Source organism: Alligator mississippiensis, chromosome 1 (genome assembly GCF_030867095.1).
Source record: "Alligator mississippiensis isolate rAllMis1 chromosome 1, rAllMis1, whole genome shotgun sequence".
Lineage (NCBI taxonomy): Eukaryota > Metazoa > Chordata > Crocodylia > Alligatoridae > Alligator > Alligator mississippiensis.
This window is the reverse complement of record NC_081824.1, coordinates 113,622,093-113,640,300: the sequence shown is the minus strand read 5'-3', so window position 1 is coordinate 113,640,300 and position 18,208 is coordinate 113,622,093. Positions and strand designations below refer to the sequence as shown.

Below are 18,208 nucleotides of genomic sequence, written 5' to 3'. Positions count from 1 at the left end.
ATCAACTAAGAATTTGTAGTCCAATTGCTTCTATAGTTCCTCAGTAGTATTGTCTGAGTTTCTGATGCTGTATAAACACCAGGAAGCATGTGTTGTTTTCAGTTTGTTAATCCAAAATTTTTTCTTTAACAGATTTTAAACTATTTTGTTAGGTTAATATAATTTAATTAAAAAAAATGTGGTATGTTAGTTGCCTTTACAGAAACTTTATTAGTCAAATGGACTGTTTATAGATATTACGTTTTTCTAGGTTTCATCTGGACCACAGCTGTCACTGTGTACACATGTGGACATCTGTAGTCTGAAAGAACTAATCCTCATTGAATTAGGATGAAAGTTAATGCAAATTAGGGCAGTTTGAATTAGGCGATTTAAACTGTATTATAGATTAATAGATTGTAAGGCCACAAGGGACCTTGGAAGATCATCGGGTCCAGCCCCCTGCACCAAGCAGAAAAGATAACTGGGGGTCAGGTGACCCCAGCAAGGTAACCATCCAGTCTCCTCTTGAAGATTTTCAGGATAAGTGATTGCACAACCTCTGGAGAGAGCTTATTCCATGGTCTGGACACCCTGACTGTGAAGAAGTTTTTCAGTGTTGAGCCTGAATCAGTCTTCCAGGAGTTTGTGGCCATTACTCCTAGTTTTCCCCTTGGCTGCCCTGGTGAACAGTTGCTCACTGAGTCCTTGATGTACTCCCCTAGTGTAATGGTAAGATGCTACCAGGTCCTCCCTCAGCCTTCTTTTCTTCAGGCTGAGGAGTCCCAGATCCCTCAGCCTTTCCTCATGTGGCTTGCTGTGTAAGACTCTGATCATATGGGTGGCTCTTCTCTGGACTCTCTCAAGCTTGTCCGTGTCCTTATTAAAGTGTGGTGCCCAGAACCGGATGCAGTACTTCAGCTACGGTCTCACCAGTGCTGAGTAGGGCGGAAGAATCACCTCCTTGGTTTTGCTGGAGATGCATCGGTTGATGCATGCCAGAGTATTAGTTACCCTTCTGGCTTCACTGCCAGCTCATATTCATACTGTGCTCTATTATTACGCCCAGGTCCCTTTCATTCGTGGTGCTAGTCAGTTTGGTGCTGCCAAGCCTGTTGGTGTGTTGGAGGTTAATTAACAGGTATATTGTGTCCTTAGGAACTTGGCAAAAAAGCATTGCAAATATCAGTCCCTGCAAGGGAAACTAAGTTGAGTTTTTTGTACCACAACAGAGGCTATCAGGCACAAAGTAACATCTTTACAAAGTCGAATGTGCCAGCAGAACCTCACCCTGACTAAATCTCAGTTGCAGGTCAATTACACCCATTACAGCTTCTGGAACAGCACTTCAGATAGCTGTTGGTAGGATTGAACGATGTAGCAGTGGTTAAACAGGCTTATTATTGCCTCCTAATTACTTCCAAGCATAAGCCCACAGACAGAGGCTATGAACTGAGTCTGTTAAGGGGCTGTCAAGTGTATAGACTGTGTATAGATAATGCCCCCTGCCTTGATGGTCAATGATCATCTATAAACCCTTCACGGGAATTGAAATTTGATTCCATGTGATGCAAATTGGTTAGCATGGTTTAGAAAACAGCACTTCTACAAACAGCCATAATGTTATCCACATAACCAGTGTAACCAGTGAACACCACCATCTGTATTACAAGCATCATAGATACAAAACTAAAGTTTACTTCTCAATCCCTCTAATTAGCTATGAAAATATAAAAACAATGGGAAACATAACACCTTCTCTCACTTGTGTGTATGGTTATTCTCTAGAAAGGAACTACCATTTTATGATCAATTTTTTTAAATGGAAAATAGTTTTCATTGCAATAATAACCAGCAATTCCACAAAGTGCTTAGTGTTCCAAAAGGTCTCTGATGCTGACTTTCTTGTGTTAATGAACCAAAATTATCTTGTGTAGGCTTTTAAACAGTGCTCATCACTGCTGCACCTTAGCGGCTTTCAGCACTGCATATCATAGCATGACTGCAAGTTGTGTTTTATCTTGTCCTGAGGAAAAAAATGCATGAAGGGAATTATCTTGCTTTAGGGTGGTTTAAAGTTTTTAATGAAAAAGTTGCTTTGTGTTTGCCTAATAGAAGGCATTTTCAAAGAAGTACATCTGGCACTTTTGCAGAAGGTGGTGAGGTTTGTCATGGTCCTTAATTCCTGGGTTAGTTCATGCCCCAGCGAGAGTGGCTGCTAAGAGTTTTTCAGTGCAGGAGAAAACTTTACTATTGTTGTAGAGCCAGGGGAACATAGGCGTCAAATAGAGCCTCCACCTGGGAGCCTGAAGTAGCCTTGTAGTTATAGTGAGCCATGATTCTGAAATGTTTTGAAGAAAGACTTAGACCTGTGAGCTTGAGTTAAAATTGTATGAAAAACCAGCATAAAAAGAGAATGAATTTGATTTACTCATGGTAGCCTGGGTTGTTGAGATGAGCGGATTTCCTCTGTATTAGCTGAAACTTCGTAAGAGTTGAAGATTTAGTGCCTATGCATTGCATTACTGTGGTTCAGCTGAGAAATGATGATAATGTGAATAATGGTGGCCAGGTCATTATCTCAGCCTGGAATAATAGAAACCATTACCCATGGATGTTGCTCTGTGTGAGCTTAGCATCAGAAAGAAATTAAAGGGTACTAAATGACATCTGCTCACTACATTTTTAGCACAACCTTACCCAGCTCTTTCTTTAACCATGAGCTGCTCTCATCACGTCTGACAGTCTGTCATCTTGATGCTGATAAATCTTACCTGGTTTGTGGTAAAGGATAGGGAGAATGGTGTGTCATCTTCCTACTTTTAGCATTTGAATTGTTTTTCTGCCATGTGCTTGTTTGTTAAAAAGGGCTAGGGTGACAACCCATCACTTTGGAACTTCCCTGATGAAGAGGCTAATTGAAGAGATGCATTTTTTCATAAGTGCTTTATTTTTCGGTGTCTCCAACCATTTTTGAACTGGACGCTGAAACTCTGCAGCCTTTGGTGAGACAAAGGTTACCTTAGTCAGCAGTTCTAAATACTACAGATAAGTCCAGGAGAATGCAAATTGATATCTGCTGTCTATCCATTGACAGGAAAAGATTATCAATCATTTCTATTAAAGTAGATGTATTGATCTGTTTGGGCCCAAATCCAATTTAGCTTCAATTAAGTGAGTTTACAATAGGACTGGGAGGTTTGACACCATGTGGGAAGAGGCTAGAACTGATGTTAGTTGAACTATTTCATGTTTGAAGGAGGAAGGGAATATTCCCTGTTTGAATGATGGGTAGCTATTTCAGTCAGGAGAGGCACCAATTGTTCATTACTCTTTCTCAGACTAGGAAGGGCATTCATCATATTCGTAAGTCTTAGTCAAGACTCCTTGGTGGTGCCCAGAACTTTTTAATGAGTGGATGTGCTGAACTATAGGAATGCAGGTGACTCTCCTGTCAGAGCTACACAATGCTGCTTAAAAAGAGAAAGTAGTAAAAGCTTTTGTTGAAGGGGAGCACAGAGGAAAAGAAAATCCTGAAAGCATACAATCCGACTCGTTGCATCCGTTAAGATTCTAGTAGCTTTGGGAAGGTCCGATATACATTGTCTATGTGTAGAGTTGCCACAGCTAGTTAGAAGCCAGTGTTAACAGAGAAAGCAACTGTTCTTTGAAATGTTGTTGTTAAAAAGTGAGATCAACAACAACATCATAGCTCTTGCTCAACTTATATGGGAGTGAAACGAACAGATATGAAGGATTTTATTTAAATTTCCTGTATGGAGTCCAGTAACTTGCTTTTAACGAATCTCTGTTAGCCAAGTCATCCAGTGTTGATTACTTGAACTTAAACTATGAGCAGAGAGTCAGTAAGCCCTTATTCTGAAGTTAGATGGAAGATAGGGCAGAGTGACACCTTACAGACTAACTGGGTCAGAGGGGCATGAGCTTTTGTAAGCAACAGACTATTTTAGCAGATGCTAGCATCTTATGCTGACAAAGTAAGCTGTTGCCTGCAAAATGCCTGTCTGAACCATTTAGTCTTTAAAGTACCATCCTGCCCTATTTTCTGCCTTGCACCTAAACTAGTGAATGTTCTGCCCTGGTTAAAATGGGAGAATTCTTTGTACTGCTTTGTGCTGAGATGGAAAGATCATCCCTAATTCATTCATTTAAAATGCAACCTTGTTCAGTAGGTCACAGATTACATATTTTAGTGAATTTAAACTCACTATTAAATTTTGCAAACAGGTAAAAACAGTATTAGATACAACTGTGAGGGGCAAAATGTTAAACCTAAAAGTTTTGAAGGGAAAAATGTAGAGTCTTTAAAATTGTATCCCAACTTATTTTTATGTTATGAATGATGAAGATCTTTCATCACTCAAGACTTTTTGCTGAAATGACAATCTGTATGGAAAAATGACCTCTGAAATCTGATAGATAATGTTAAGACCATGTTCTTCTCAGATGGTTGTATAATCTTCCTTTCTATTTTTTTTCAGAAATTAAAGAGAAGCCGCTCATGTTGTGACTATGAAGAACCTTGTGACCATTCCAAATTGGTAACACTACCACTACACCACTGAAATTTTCAGGTCAAGCAACAATGACCAGACACTCAAGGTTGAAATGCCAACACCAAACTCTTTCTTAACACCCCAGGTCTAAAATTGTTTCTCTACAGTCTTAATTGTATCTTTCTATAACCACTTCTTAACATTCTTAGCTTTTTTATGAGGTTTTTAGAGGGGGTGTTTTTTTGGTTTTTTGCACAGCTATTTGCCATTTTTATAGCTGTTTCTGGATCATATGAAAGTGAACAAAATGTATTCTGGTAAACACTGTTCACTGGAACAGAAATGCTTGTGCAGAATGGAGAATTTTTGGCTAATTTAGATATAGTTTTTTTTCCAAATATTTCAACTGAAGTCTTACTGGAGAAACTTACAGATTTTTTTTTCAGAGTATTCAGGTAAATATACTTTATCAAATAACAAAAAAAAAAAAGACTTTTATAAAAACAAAGCATTTCTTATGATTTGAAAAAAAATAGATTTTTTTTGACTGGATTGATTTATACTGATACCTTATAACTCTTTCTTTTCTGAAGCTCTCCCCCTCTCCATGATACACAAGTGGTGGTAGTCTGTAGGAGAGAGAGAGTTATAATGAAGTTTCTACCGACTGGGCACTGTGTTTAAAAACTTTTGGACTTCGGTGCCAATGCTCAGCACTTTGGCTGACACCTTGTCATCTGCAACATTCCAGATAAGGAAGGAAGAAAGGGCAAAAAAAAGTCTTTTCTCCCCTTCCAGTAAAACATTATCTAGGCAGCTTAAAACCTTAGTGCTTTTTTCTTAACGTGTCCAACATTCAGCACTTCCATTATTTGAATACATGTGTAGAATGCTTGCTTTCTGTTAAATCACATTGTCTACATGTTGGAACTGACATTTCTTTTGAACAGGTATATCTGTTTGTCTACTGAGTAATGCAGGCTTTTAGGATACAGCAGAAAAAGTGTGGGTGATATGGGCCTGTTCTTATGTAGTTCAAAAGTAACACCATTTGGGCTAGGGACAGAAATTATGCATACATCCAATATAAGCGACTGGAAACATGTTCAAATCTGTAACACAACAAAAGTTCTGTGCACATAATCAGAATGGCCAAAACCAGCTTAAGATAAACCTGGATAGATGTCGTATTCAGACTTAACTGTTCAGGTTAAATTGGTTTATTGAACTTTTGTCCCATATCTCCTCCAGATTCAAGTTAACTCACAGTCCCCCAGCATCCCAGGATGGTTTGCACCCCTTTGCAAACTCCCCTCTTGCTTGATGGGCAGGCTAGCCTTGGCCTAAGCTGTCTGCTTCAGCAAAGAGGCATGCTCTAGTGCCTCCCAGCTTCTGGCCTGGACCACTGCAGATGTGGCTGCATTTCTGGAATCAAAAGTGAATGTCTGTTCACTTGCTTATGAATTCAATCTGTGCAGCATAGACTAGCCTGTGAAGATTGAATCAATTCAGCCTTGGGCTTTTTGACTGTCTGTACTTAGCCCAGATGATACTGCCACTGGGGAATACCTGCTGTTCAGTTTGTTTGTTTGTTTGTTTGTTTTTTGGGGGGGAGGGGTTTGCTGATTACTCTGTGTATAGTTAAGATGCCAAATTAGATTTATAGCTGCTTGAAGTTGTATTAAGTGATATTTGCTTTCTGTAATACTGTTATAAAATAAAGTTTGTTTATTCTCTACATACGTCGTTTTCCTTGTTTGTGATATTAAAAAATATCCATGTTTGTCAAGGAAATAACTAGATTTAACTGGAAATGATCAGGAAATAACTGGAATTAAGAGTATATGGCCGCAAGACATTTCCTAAAGAGTGGAAAGGTTATTGTAGGGTTAGTATTATCTGATTTTTGGACAGCACATTATTGAATACACTTAGCAACTCTGCCCTCTAGCAGAAGAGCAGTGGCTTTCATATTTTTTCTAATGGACACTTTAATCCGCATACTTCATTAAAGAAATTTTCTAAAGCCAGATTCTGATACCATTACACACATGGAGAAGTACTTTAATACACAAATGGCCCTAGTGACTTCCTTAAAAAAGGGAAACATGGATTGCAAATAATACATTGATCATAGGACTACTTAAACATTGTTTGTTTTTTCTTCTCCATTAAATCTTTTTAGTGCTATGCTCAGTTAAGCCTGATACTTCCTGTCAGGATTAGTGTTTTACCTAACACAATCTGGATAACAAATCAACAATAACTGGTATGTTAATTTATATTTACATTTAGGTTTTATGATTTTAGTACTTGTCACAATATGTTGAGAGCTGGTGAACTATCTAATCTCATTTCCCAGTCTGAGCGTCTCCACTATTTTTGCAATCAGTTAAATAGTACAAACGCTTTCTTTACAGGAAAGAATGGAATACAAACACTGCACGTAAATTAGAAAGTTTGTCAGACAGAAAGCAACCAGGTGGGTAGTAAAGTGGGTCAAAATTGGAGATGCTTGCGTTTTAAAGAAAGCCTATAGGGATTTTTTTTTCTTTTGCACAGCCAAGGAAGGGGTGGCACTTTTCTGAAGTATTTGTATTTTCCACAAGATGTGTGAGTATTCCTGTAAATAAGTGTTATAAAAGATGGATAAAATGTCCTAATATGTAAACTCCAGAGGGTATGTTGGTATGATCCAGTTGGAAGTACATCTCTTTGATACTGCAGAAGGATCTTGTTCTCAGTGTCTTTCTTATTCATCTGAGTCTCTTCATTATACATTATTAAACACTACAATAATACTGCCTTTTGAGTGTTTTGGTTTTTTTATTTCATTCCTGGAGCTGCAAATACGATGCCTTAAAACAGTATTATTGTCAATGAGAGCTGGATTTCTTCTTCATTGGATGGTACACTGAACCTAACCTTTCATAACTCAAACTAGCAAATTGCCCATCAAGATTGACAGGCCAGTGGGGACAGAGGCCCACTCTCCCCCTCCCATCTGTTTTTCTGCTGCACTGCCCCCCCTCCCCCCCACTCACCACCAGTTTGGCTCGGGCCTGGTTCCTCCCTGTTTGTCTTGGGGGGCCCGGTTCCCCCCCTTTCATCTTGGGGCCCATTTCCTCCCCTTCAGCTCCAGGCCCATTCCCTCCCCTCCCCTGCGCTCTCTCTCTGCAGGAGCTGCCAGGCTCCAATGGCCTCATTCACCATGAGGGGGCCTCTGGCTGAGCCAGGTCATGGGGCCATCAGAGCTCAGCAGGTCCTGCAGAGGCATGGCAGAGGGTAGCTATGGAGGCATGTGGCTCACCAACCTGTGCACAGGGCATTGGCAGCAGCAGTTGTGGGCTGCACTCAGCCTCTGCTCCCTGCCTCGCTGCTGCGGCTTTAACAGTGGTGCAACACCATATGCCTCACTGCCCGGCCCACCCAGCAACGGGACTTACAGGGCACCATGCCGTGCCATGCCACTGTCAAATCCATGGCAGCGAGTTGAGGAGCAGAGTCTGAATGCAGCCCGTAGCTGCCGTCGCCTGTGCCTCATGCACAGACCGAGGGGCCACATGCCTCCCCAGCTGTGGGGCACCACACCTCTGCAGGAAGCCCCGGGCTCCGATGGTCCCACAACCCAGCCCGGCTGGGGCCCCAGTCACTGTGGATGGGCCCTGCCTGGGCTGGGTTGGGTCATGGGGTAAACAGAGCCTGGCAGCTCATCCAGGGGTGCGGCATGGGGGACACGTGGCCCCCCGGTCTGTGCACAGCACATAGGCAGTGGCAGCTGCAGGCTGTGCTCAGCCTCTGGTCCCCGCCTTGCTGCTACAGCTTTGACAGTGGCATGGCACAGTTCCCTGTGCTTCCACACATCCCACCACCGCCGTCTCCCTACACCCCATACATCCTGCCGCCTCTACCTCTGCATGCCCTGCACATCCCACCATGTGCCCTGGAACCTCCACTGCCTCCCGACGCACAACCCACTGCTTGCCCCACTCCCTGGTACCCAACCACCCCTGCCCTCTCCTCCTCCCCCTCCCTCTACTCCTGTCTGTGTGTCTGTTTGTCCCTAATGCTCCGGGCCAATTGCCGTCCACCCTGTAGGCGGTGCATGCACAGTTGGCCTGGAGCATTACAGACACACAGACAGAAGTGCTAAGGTGCTCATTTTATTAGAATGTTTATTAATAGTACTTTGATGTGATCAATAGGAAAAAAAAAAAAGCTAGGCACATATTATTAAAAACATAATATCCAAACCAGCTCGGTCATAGGAAATGCTTAGGGCCAAAATTTGTCCAACCTTAAAAAGTTTAAATTGCAGATTTCAAATGCTGCTGTTTACTAATATAATTTACCAACTGCTTCTGAGACACTATGCTAAATACTGCTAAATTTTTATCTTTTTTTTTATTATTGAGTGGTGTGTGTGTGGCCGCTTCTCAGCCGTTTAGCTCAGATGAAGTGTATATTTACATATACAACATGTGTGTATTCGTGTGTGTATGAAATTTATTTGTTCTCTACAGGAGTCATTTTTCTTCTTTATGATATTAACAAATCAGTGTTTGTGTCACTTAAATAACTAGAAAACTAGATGCATATAATATGAAAGCACACAGTATAACAGACAGCAAAAAGAATCCCACCAGCTCAGCGTATAATATCACAGCAATGTATTTCAGTACAATTACAGACACACTTAATGAACAACTGGTCTTCTCTAGTGACTCACTCAGGAGAAATATTGCTTATGGAGGAAAGTGACTTATATGGATCCTCCACAAAGGTTACTTAATACACCTGGGTCTTTGGTAATAGTTGCAGGTCCATCTCAGATGTTCTGCGTATTGTCTCCTGGACTAAAGAACATAGGAACATTTTGTTTAGAAGAGAGAAAAGAGAAAAATTCCTATTCAGGTTCTTAGTGCTTTATAAATAAAATATCCAGGTATGAAAACATGGCAAACTTTTGTGTATTCTCTCTTCAGCCATTTCTTAGAAGACATTTAAAGGGGGAGAAGATTGGAATAAACAAAAATATTAATCTTCAGAATGTTTACATTTAACAAGATGCCTTTTTTTCCTTCCTCTTGCCCCCAGTCTATAACGAATTGCAGTGCCAAATGCTTTCTGAAATATGTATCTGCTGGAGAGGTAAAGACAAATGGAAACTTTCAGTCTGGCCACATAATAAATCTTCCCTCCAAAATCCAGTTTAACATGGTTACTGTGACAGTATATCACTAATATGAGAGAGGGCAGGAGGGTGGGTTTGGAGAGGAAGTGCTGGGAGCTTGTTGGTTTTTTACACGTGCTTGTTTAGGATTAGGCTGTGGTCTGCTCTAAGTGGTTTTAGTATGACCAAAATATATATATAAAGGACATCAACTTCCATTACAAGACAGCACAGACAGCTCATTTAAGAAGACTTAAATATTAGGTTTATATATATAATCTCACTATGGACCAGTGTGTAAACCACCCTGGCCCCTTGAGACTGATTTTTTTTTTTCAAGCTATGCTTGGCTTTTTGGTTTGTTTACAGTGCTGTTGGGCAGAGAAATACAATAGACTAAATCACTAGCAGCCTTGTTTTATTTTGTTTGGAAAAAGGGAATTCTTAAAAAGATAGAGGATGTGGTTCATCTGATATTTTGTATGCTTCCTGTAAAGGATGGGGTAGATTAAGTCTTGATCCAAACTTCAGAATGTGATACTAGATCAGTCTCCAGAGGGTGGTCTGGAATTATCTTCTTTTTCCAAGGCTCCTCCTGTACTGGCACAAGCTTTTTCTCTAAAGAGCATCTAGAGTTAAGAATAACCAGGTTTGAACAGGAGAGGATATGAGTGACACAATGGGCAGCATGCATTTTCTCACTGTAATTGAACCTTACTGGCTATCATGCACTTTTCATATTCAGATCTAAATTATTCAGAGAGAAATTAGTTGTTTTATTTATTCAGCTTTCATGATCACAAGAAGGAAGCAATTGATCTTGTGTTTGCATGCTTGGAAAGGCTGTGTAACATGGAGGATTAATATTTAAGTCTCCTTAAATGAGCTGTCTGTGCTGCCTTGTAATGGAAGTTGATGTCCTTGGTTGCACCTCAATTTGCATAAAGGCCTACATGGACTCCTAGCTCAGGAAGGTGGAGTCAGAAGAGTAAAGATCAGAGAGAGAGAGAAATTTACATGTAAACAAATGTTGTTCAACTACTTTGTGCTCCCCTGATGCCAAATGTTCAGCGCTGTGGGGAACTAAATTGAGTGTGCAGGGCCGGGCCAGGCCGAAGCATCATGGGATCCTGGGACCCAGTCCTAGTATGTGGGGCCAGGTGGGGTCTTGGCATGTGTGGGCCAGCCAAGGCTGTGTGAAGCCCAAACCAGGCATACAAGACAGGGAGGGAGGCAGCACAGGTCTGATCCCAGTGCATGGGGCCCAGTCTGGCCTGTGGACCAGGCCCATGCCACTTATCTGGCCTACATGGCCAAAAGATTGAGCACCACTGTGCTGCAGCAATACAGAAAATAGGAGAAACACTACACCACTCACATCATTCACTGTTTCCCAGTATACTTCTAGAATGCCTGTTAGCAATTGCACCTTAACTTCATAAGTAATCAAGCCTAGAGCATTTGGCTGTAGTAGACATGACCCTCCAAAAAAAAAAAAAAGTGTTCACTAAGGTGCATTTTATGCAAAAGAAAAAATGTGGTAACTGAAAGCTTAAAATTTATACTAGTGCTTTGAAGATAAGCCTGGAGACACCAGTAAGTTTTTTGCAGGTTCAGGTAGAGAAAGGCAAGGAGAAAGAAGGGTGTGCATGGCACCCACCTACCACATGGTATCCACGCCATGTCCACACCACAGGCAACCCTTAGGGGATCACTCTCCAGGTGCCCCCAGGTAAAAGCACAATTTATCTTTTTGTTGGTTGTTTTAAGGAGGGGAGAAGAGAAATCCATTTCTATGTATTGCGCTATGTTACACACCAGAAAATATAGTAAATATCTCTGTCCCCCTCCCCCCACCCCAAGGGGCAAGGATTTTTTTTTATATCTTACTGGATCAACTGGATAGTTGGGAGAGCTAGTGGACAACCTTTCAGGCATCAAGCATCCTTCCTCAGGTCTGATGGGCATCTGAAAGCTTGTCCAACAGCTATCCTGACTATACAGTTGGTCCAGTAAGATATCACAACAAATCCTTCTCTCTACAGTTCCTGGACCACAAAGGACACAGCACTCTAGTTGTCTTACATTTTTTTCCTAGTCATCTGGGAAAAAGGGAACACTTGTTTGTACGAAGTGGAAGAAAAGGAAGTCTGGTTTAAATTAGGACTGAGGCAACAATTTTATATGAATGTATTCAGATCAAGTTGATGCAGAATGGTTAAGGTATCTTGCTACAGCTCCAAAGCCTGAGTTCAAGCTGTAGACGGCTAGCTATTCAGGCTGAGTCATCAAAGATTAACTGGATGTAATGCTAGGCACTTGCATGCTATTGGCTGCAGAAATTGGCATGCCTCATTCACACTAGGCTGATGGACCATTAGGTTCAGGCCAATCATTTGCTTTATTCAGATCAAGCCATGATAGTGTAAACAGGTTTGTTAAGGTGCCGCAGATCCACAGAACAATATGCAGCCATCAGGGTGCTTGCTTATAATGTCTGTCAATCACAGAATCAGAGAGAAGTAACCTCTGGAAGTCCCTTTCAGCCCTATCTAGTCCAATGTAATATGCTGTTTCTGCAATCAACAAAATAATTTGACTGGTGAATATGCAAACATTTATATTAGGATTCTTGTGCTGCACAGAATGTAACTTAAGCCCAGTCTCTTCATCCCATAAATATTTGTAAACCTTTCTGATATCACCCAATAGTTAATGTCATTCACGGATATTTATTTGATATTCCTTAATTTGTTTGCATTGACACAAATACAGGCTGAAAAAAAGATCTCAATACTTCCATTGGGTAGCACAGTTTTTCAGGGCAAAATAAAGAACCAGTATTTCTTTCCATCGCCCATGCTTAGTGTTAGCATATATCCGTTCAGGACCTGAGTGCAGATTTCAATAGAAGTAGAGCAAAGTTAACACTAAGAGCTTTTGAAAAATCTAACCTTTTTATCCATCTCCAAAAAAACAAAAAAAAAAAAACAAAAAAAACCAATGCTGATAGCAATTGCCATGATGAAAAAGACCTGTAAATTAGCAGGGAAATATACTCCTCCTTTGATTGCAGCATGTTTTAAAAGGTCTTTGTTTTTTCTTATGATGTTCAGACAGAGCACCTTGAAACCCATAGATAACAGATAATAGGCATTTCAGGTAACTTCCAGTCTGAGACAAAGGACCAAGAGCTCAAATAGCATTCAGATTTCTCTGGCAGCTGGAACAAGCTTATTGTACTGTTCTTACTATATCTGTTACAGGGGTATGTTATAAATAAGTTTATTTCCATAAAAGACAAGAGTGAAAGCCTTTTCCAGATCTTGCATTCAGATTTTGCTCTTCATGTTCCTTCTGCTATGACTAAAGTTGTCAGAGCCGAAAGAGAGGCTTATATGTAAGTGACCTGACCTTCAAAAGTACTACAGAGCCAGCACCTCCAGCTGATTTCAATTGGAGCTGCTGGTCTTCAACACTTCTGAAAATCAAGACATTTATTAGAAGCCTAAATATAGATATGGAAGCCTATCTTTAGCACACTGTATCTGAGTATCCTGAACATTTTTCTACTTTTACATCAGTATGAAGTTCTAAAAGTAGTTATTTCTAAGTAATCACTTTGCAATGTATTCTTCAGCTGTCCGTTGCAATGTTTGGTAAGCTGCACATGCAGATGTAAAGCAGCTCAATGCATGGTGCATCTGAGAAAATGGAATGGCGGTTAATTGTAATTCAGTCACCCCTTGGGCATGGAGCATTTGAATGCTGTTTGATCAATAGTTGCTTTCCTTGGCTTACTCCAAGGCTGACATATTTTTAGTTAAATTGCAAATAAATTTGTTTATAACGAATAATAAAAAAAGGTGAAATAAAAATCTTGTGAATTTTTACAAGTTAGTTAAAAAAAAAAATGTCTGTTTATAAAAGTGTTTTCTTTCAGGTTCCAAACTAAAATTATTTGGACTGTTTTAAGATAGTTGTTGCTTCCTTCCATGGTTCTGTTTTCCATTTGGTAGCAGGGATGACGATCTGGATTATCTGGCTACAAAGTCTGCTGCACATGCTTCGTGAGTTAGGAAAAGTACACAGAAAAGTCCTTTTCAAAATTTATTTCCTGGATCTTTCTCTCTGCAAATGCCTCTATAGTTTCTCCTCAATTTAGAAAGACTTGTCTCTCCTTTCCAATGTGAACATTTTGAAAAAAAAGAAAAACTTCATGCATCACTCTGGTCTTGTGACTCAAGAAAAGGCCTGCTGAATCAGAGGGCTTTGCTGGCTTTTGAATGCGTAAAATCATGTAGTGCTACCTTCTCAATGTAAGTGTCTAAGGAATAGTGAGTGGGAAGCTTTTTTTTCCAATGCTGTCTAGTAAACCAGCCAATAAAGTATATTACATTAAGTCACAGTCTGGCCTGATGAGCTGAGTAATGTGCTGTTTACTAGCTCTCCTGTGAGAAAACAAAACTGTTGCCCAGGTCTCTTTAGCAGAAGCAGCTGCTTCACTTGCACAGCTCTGTGCTAACTTCTCTCCATTTGATTTTCCCCATGGTTTGTTGATGCAGCTGATTATTTTTAAACGTGCAGAGCTGAATGCTGCTTTGGAACTTGTTCCATGAAGCAACACTCCCATTGGTGTCATTAGGTTCTTGCCCTTGATCTCTCTTGTTTAAATCTTCTTCTAAGTTTACGGTATTGGGTATAGTAATCCAGGGCAGCATCTGGGGGGCTGCAGGCCGTGGCCAATTCCTCATTAACTGGCAAGGAAAAAAGAAAGAAAGCCCAAATGTTAATTTCCAACACTGAACTTTTACATGGAGAACATAACATCAGGAGAAATTTACCCAGAATGCTGAAGGAAATCCTTCCTGGCATGAGAGGGTAATTAAGGTAATATGGCCATTGAAGCCTAATTCAGATTGGCTCATTCAAGTCAAAGGAAATACACTTATTTTCTTCAGTTGGCTCTGGGTTAGGCCATAGTCCTTGGACAATTGTCCGGGTTGTGGTAGTTTTCTATTTACATTGCAGAAATCCCTTGGGGAGTTCCCAGTCACAAAATGGGGTCTCAGAATGCCAGGTGCTGTACAAATACAATAAAAATGATTAGTGTCTATCCAAGGATGTTACAGTGCAAGTGGTAAGATGGGAACCGACCAATGGGTGCAGCAACCGATGGGAAAACCTAAGAACAAAACGGAACCAATCAGCCTAAAAAGTATCTGTAACACCAACGTGCTGAACTGTTGCTGAGTATTTTGTAGGGGAGAACTTTTGCAAGTGGGATTTGAAAAAGGACAAGGTGGTGGTTTTGTGAAAGTATATGGCAGACCCTTCCCATGCTTGGAGGGCAGCATGAGAGAAAATGAGAAGTTGCTTGTTTGAAAATTGAACCTGTAGGCCCTGGTTGGAGTAATGGGGATACATTGTCAAAGGAGCTTCACCCAACTCTTACGGAATGTCTAAGGCCCTGTCTGGGACCTAGTTATCTGGCCTAGGGCTAGTGGCTGAATCAGGTGACAGAATTGCAGGTCAATACCTTGGTCATGGGGCTTCCTATAAGAAAGCCTGCTCTATGATCTGGAGGAAAGTAGTCTTTGTAGGAAGAAGTGATAGAGAGCACTCCTGCAATGGCCTGAAGGGAGAGGAGAAATGCCAAGAAGCCTGCAGCTAGAATCTATAGGAGCAAACAGAAGTGCAGCTCCCTGGTCTAATTCATGGCATTTTACAGAAAGTGCCATGAGTTAGATTGATTCTCGCAACTCAACAGATGTTAACTATTGGGTTGAGAGTATGGGGGATCGAGCTCCAATTTGTAGCTGATCTAGGGGGAAAGGCTGTGTCTCTCCTCACCCAGCCCCCTCTATTCTAGCCCCTGGTTCAGTCTTAGGATGGGAGAGAGAGAAGGCAGTGGAGGGAGGTCCATTCTTCAGCCTGCTCTGGAGCGGAGGGTTGGATAGATTGGACACCACCCCTCCCCCCCACCTGGCCTGCCCTCTAGCACCTGCTGGCAATCCCTAGAAAGAGCTCCCTCCACTCTCTTCCCCCCAGCTCCCTTCCCATTCTGCAAACAGTGCTGAGAGCAAGGCTGGGATGTGTCAGTCCAGCCCTGCCAGTGGCATGAGCAGACACAAGTTAATGAAGGTGCTCTGCTTTATCATATAATGAGGGTTCAGTTTGCTGCAGGATTGGGCCCTTTTAAAGCGCTCTGCAGCATAGCATGCACTTGTGTTGTGTCACGACTATAGAGTACTTTCAGGGGACAGATCAAGTGAAAATTGCCACTTCTGTTTGAGCCTGACATGGCTTCACTAAATTACATTTGTGTTTGGAAGAGACCTGCTGGATTAGAAAAACCCCGATTCAGGATTAATTAACAAGGACAGGGCATACAAGAAAGGCCTGGAGACAGGCCTAGGTAAGAAATGGTCCAGAGAAATGAAGCATGGGGTTTGTTTGAATATGTGGACCTTTTCTATTTGTATATAGGGTTGCTGCACTACAAGCCAGAATTGAGGGAGGCTCCATTCCCCTGCTGCCCCCAGAAGGCTGCCAAGGGGGGCAGCCTAAAAAGGCTCTGACATTAGGGTAGAAGGTGCTCTTGAGGCTGGAATGGCAGACTCAAGACTTGGCAGGAAGTTGCTTGAACAGTTTTTGGTTTTGTTGGATGTTAGTTGTACCAGAAAGGGGGAGGAGGGTCTTCATGATTTGACTGGAGGGCTAAATCTGGGAGACACTGAAACTGGCCTAGCTCAGAAGAGGAAACAAAAGTGTCTGGAGCTAGCAGCAGGGACACAGGCCTGGACTTCTAGATTCAGAAGGCAATAAGGCAATTTTGTCACAGTTTGTTTTGAAAAATCTCACTTGTCCACGGCAAACTGAACGAAATGTGTTTTAATCTTTTTGTGGCCTTGTGATTCAGTCTTTATTGGATTTAAATTGGTAAGATGCAATAGAAAACTGTTTCTTTCACTGACTTCTCACCCAAGTGAGTATTTTTTATGGTTCTGACAGCTGATGTTGCTGTAACAAGATCCATATCCGTGGGTGAACAGAATTTTAGTGCCTTTGATTATCTGGATAGAAATAATGATATTTACTGACATGATATACCCAAAGTCCTGTCAGCGATATGACAGGAGTCACAGAACCAGAGGCCTGGAAGAGGCCTCAGGGTATATATTCCAACTCCTTGCATCAATACAGGATTTTTCTAAATTATTCCTGCCTAGTACTTATCCAGCCACCTCTTGAATACCTCTAGGGAAGGAGCTTCCACAACTTTCCAGGGCAGTCTGTTCCACAACCTCACTTTTCTCATTCATGTGAAGGAAGATGTTCCTGTGATCCAAACTACTTTGCTACAGTTTAGAGCCATTGCCCTCTGGAAAAGGAACAGTCCTTCTCCCTGTTCCTTATGGCAGGCTTTCAGATATTTGAAAACTGCTATCATGTCCCTATTTAAAATCCTCCCTACCTCCAGTCAAACATTTGTAAATCTCAGCCTTTCCTTGTACAGCTTGCCTACCAAGCCCTTTACCATTTTTGTCATTCACCTCTGGACCCTCTCCAGCTTCTACACATCCTCCAAAAATATGGAGGCCAGAACTGCACACTGCTGGTTATGCCTCTGGATGAGGTCTTACCAGTGCTAAGTAGAGTGATGCTATTATCTTCCATGTTTTAAACCTAATACTCCTGCTGATGCAGCCCAATATGCCATTTTCTTTTGCAACTCCATCACTGTATCACAGCAATGATGCCCTCAGCAGTCAGTCATGGAGCCTTGAACATCAGATCCATTTTTACAAGGAAGAAATATTACTTAGAGAAACTAAGGGTTTCTTAGGGTGATACCCTTTATCAAACCATGAGGTGACCATTAGGTCACCTGATGGAGAACATCTTTCATTCAAAAGCTTGTCTAACTATACAGTTTGTCCAATAAAAATGTCACCCTAAGAAATCTTTACCTCTGCATAATAGCTGGACCATTATGGCTACAGCATTACTCATATACTACCATACTGTTATGAAACTATGGCCCAACTTATGGAGAGTTGCAATCAGTGAGATTTTGCTCATGGGAGAGGAAAATCCTGACTAGATGGAAGTTCTGCCAAAAGAGATCTCACTTTTGAAAAGTTAAGAAATACTGTATGGGGTTACTTCAACTTCATTACTTCCAGTGTCTTTAATAGGTGCACAAGAGACAAACAGAGATGTCTCATTACTAAGATCTTTTTTATTTCAAGTAAAGTTTAATGTTAAATCCTGTTAATCACAATTATTTGATCCTCCCCTTTCATGTACTGCCATTCTACCCTCTCTCTGGGCAACATTGGTTGTTTTCCTGTAAGGGCATTTGAACACTTAAGCTTCCTGATACTGTAGACACTGGATAGTATACCAGTAATACTTTGGTATAATATCATGCTTTTGTTTGTTCATGTGTGAAAAGGCAGTTAGCAGGTATAGATAATTCTTAAGAATCAGGTGAAGGCAGACCTTATTTAGGCATACAGAGCAGGCTTTGTTA

General features: G+C 41.2%; 1 protein-coding gene across 15 annotated transcripts in view; it reads left to right on the top strand.

Moving 5' to 3' along the window:
* EPB41L2 (erythrocyte membrane protein band 4.1 like 2) overlaps positions 1-6,234 on the top strand; it is a 231,221-nt gene extending 224,987 nt beyond the window's left edge. For all 15 annotated transcript variants that reach the window (XM_019479507.2, XM_006259769.4, XM_014611039.3 and 12 more), the window contains one exon: positions 4,482-6,234. The gene's annotated coding sequence lies outside the window, so the exon portion shown is untranslated. The remainder of the gene's footprint in view (positions 1-4,481) is intronic.
* Positions 6,235-18,208: the final 11,974 nt, after the last annotated feature.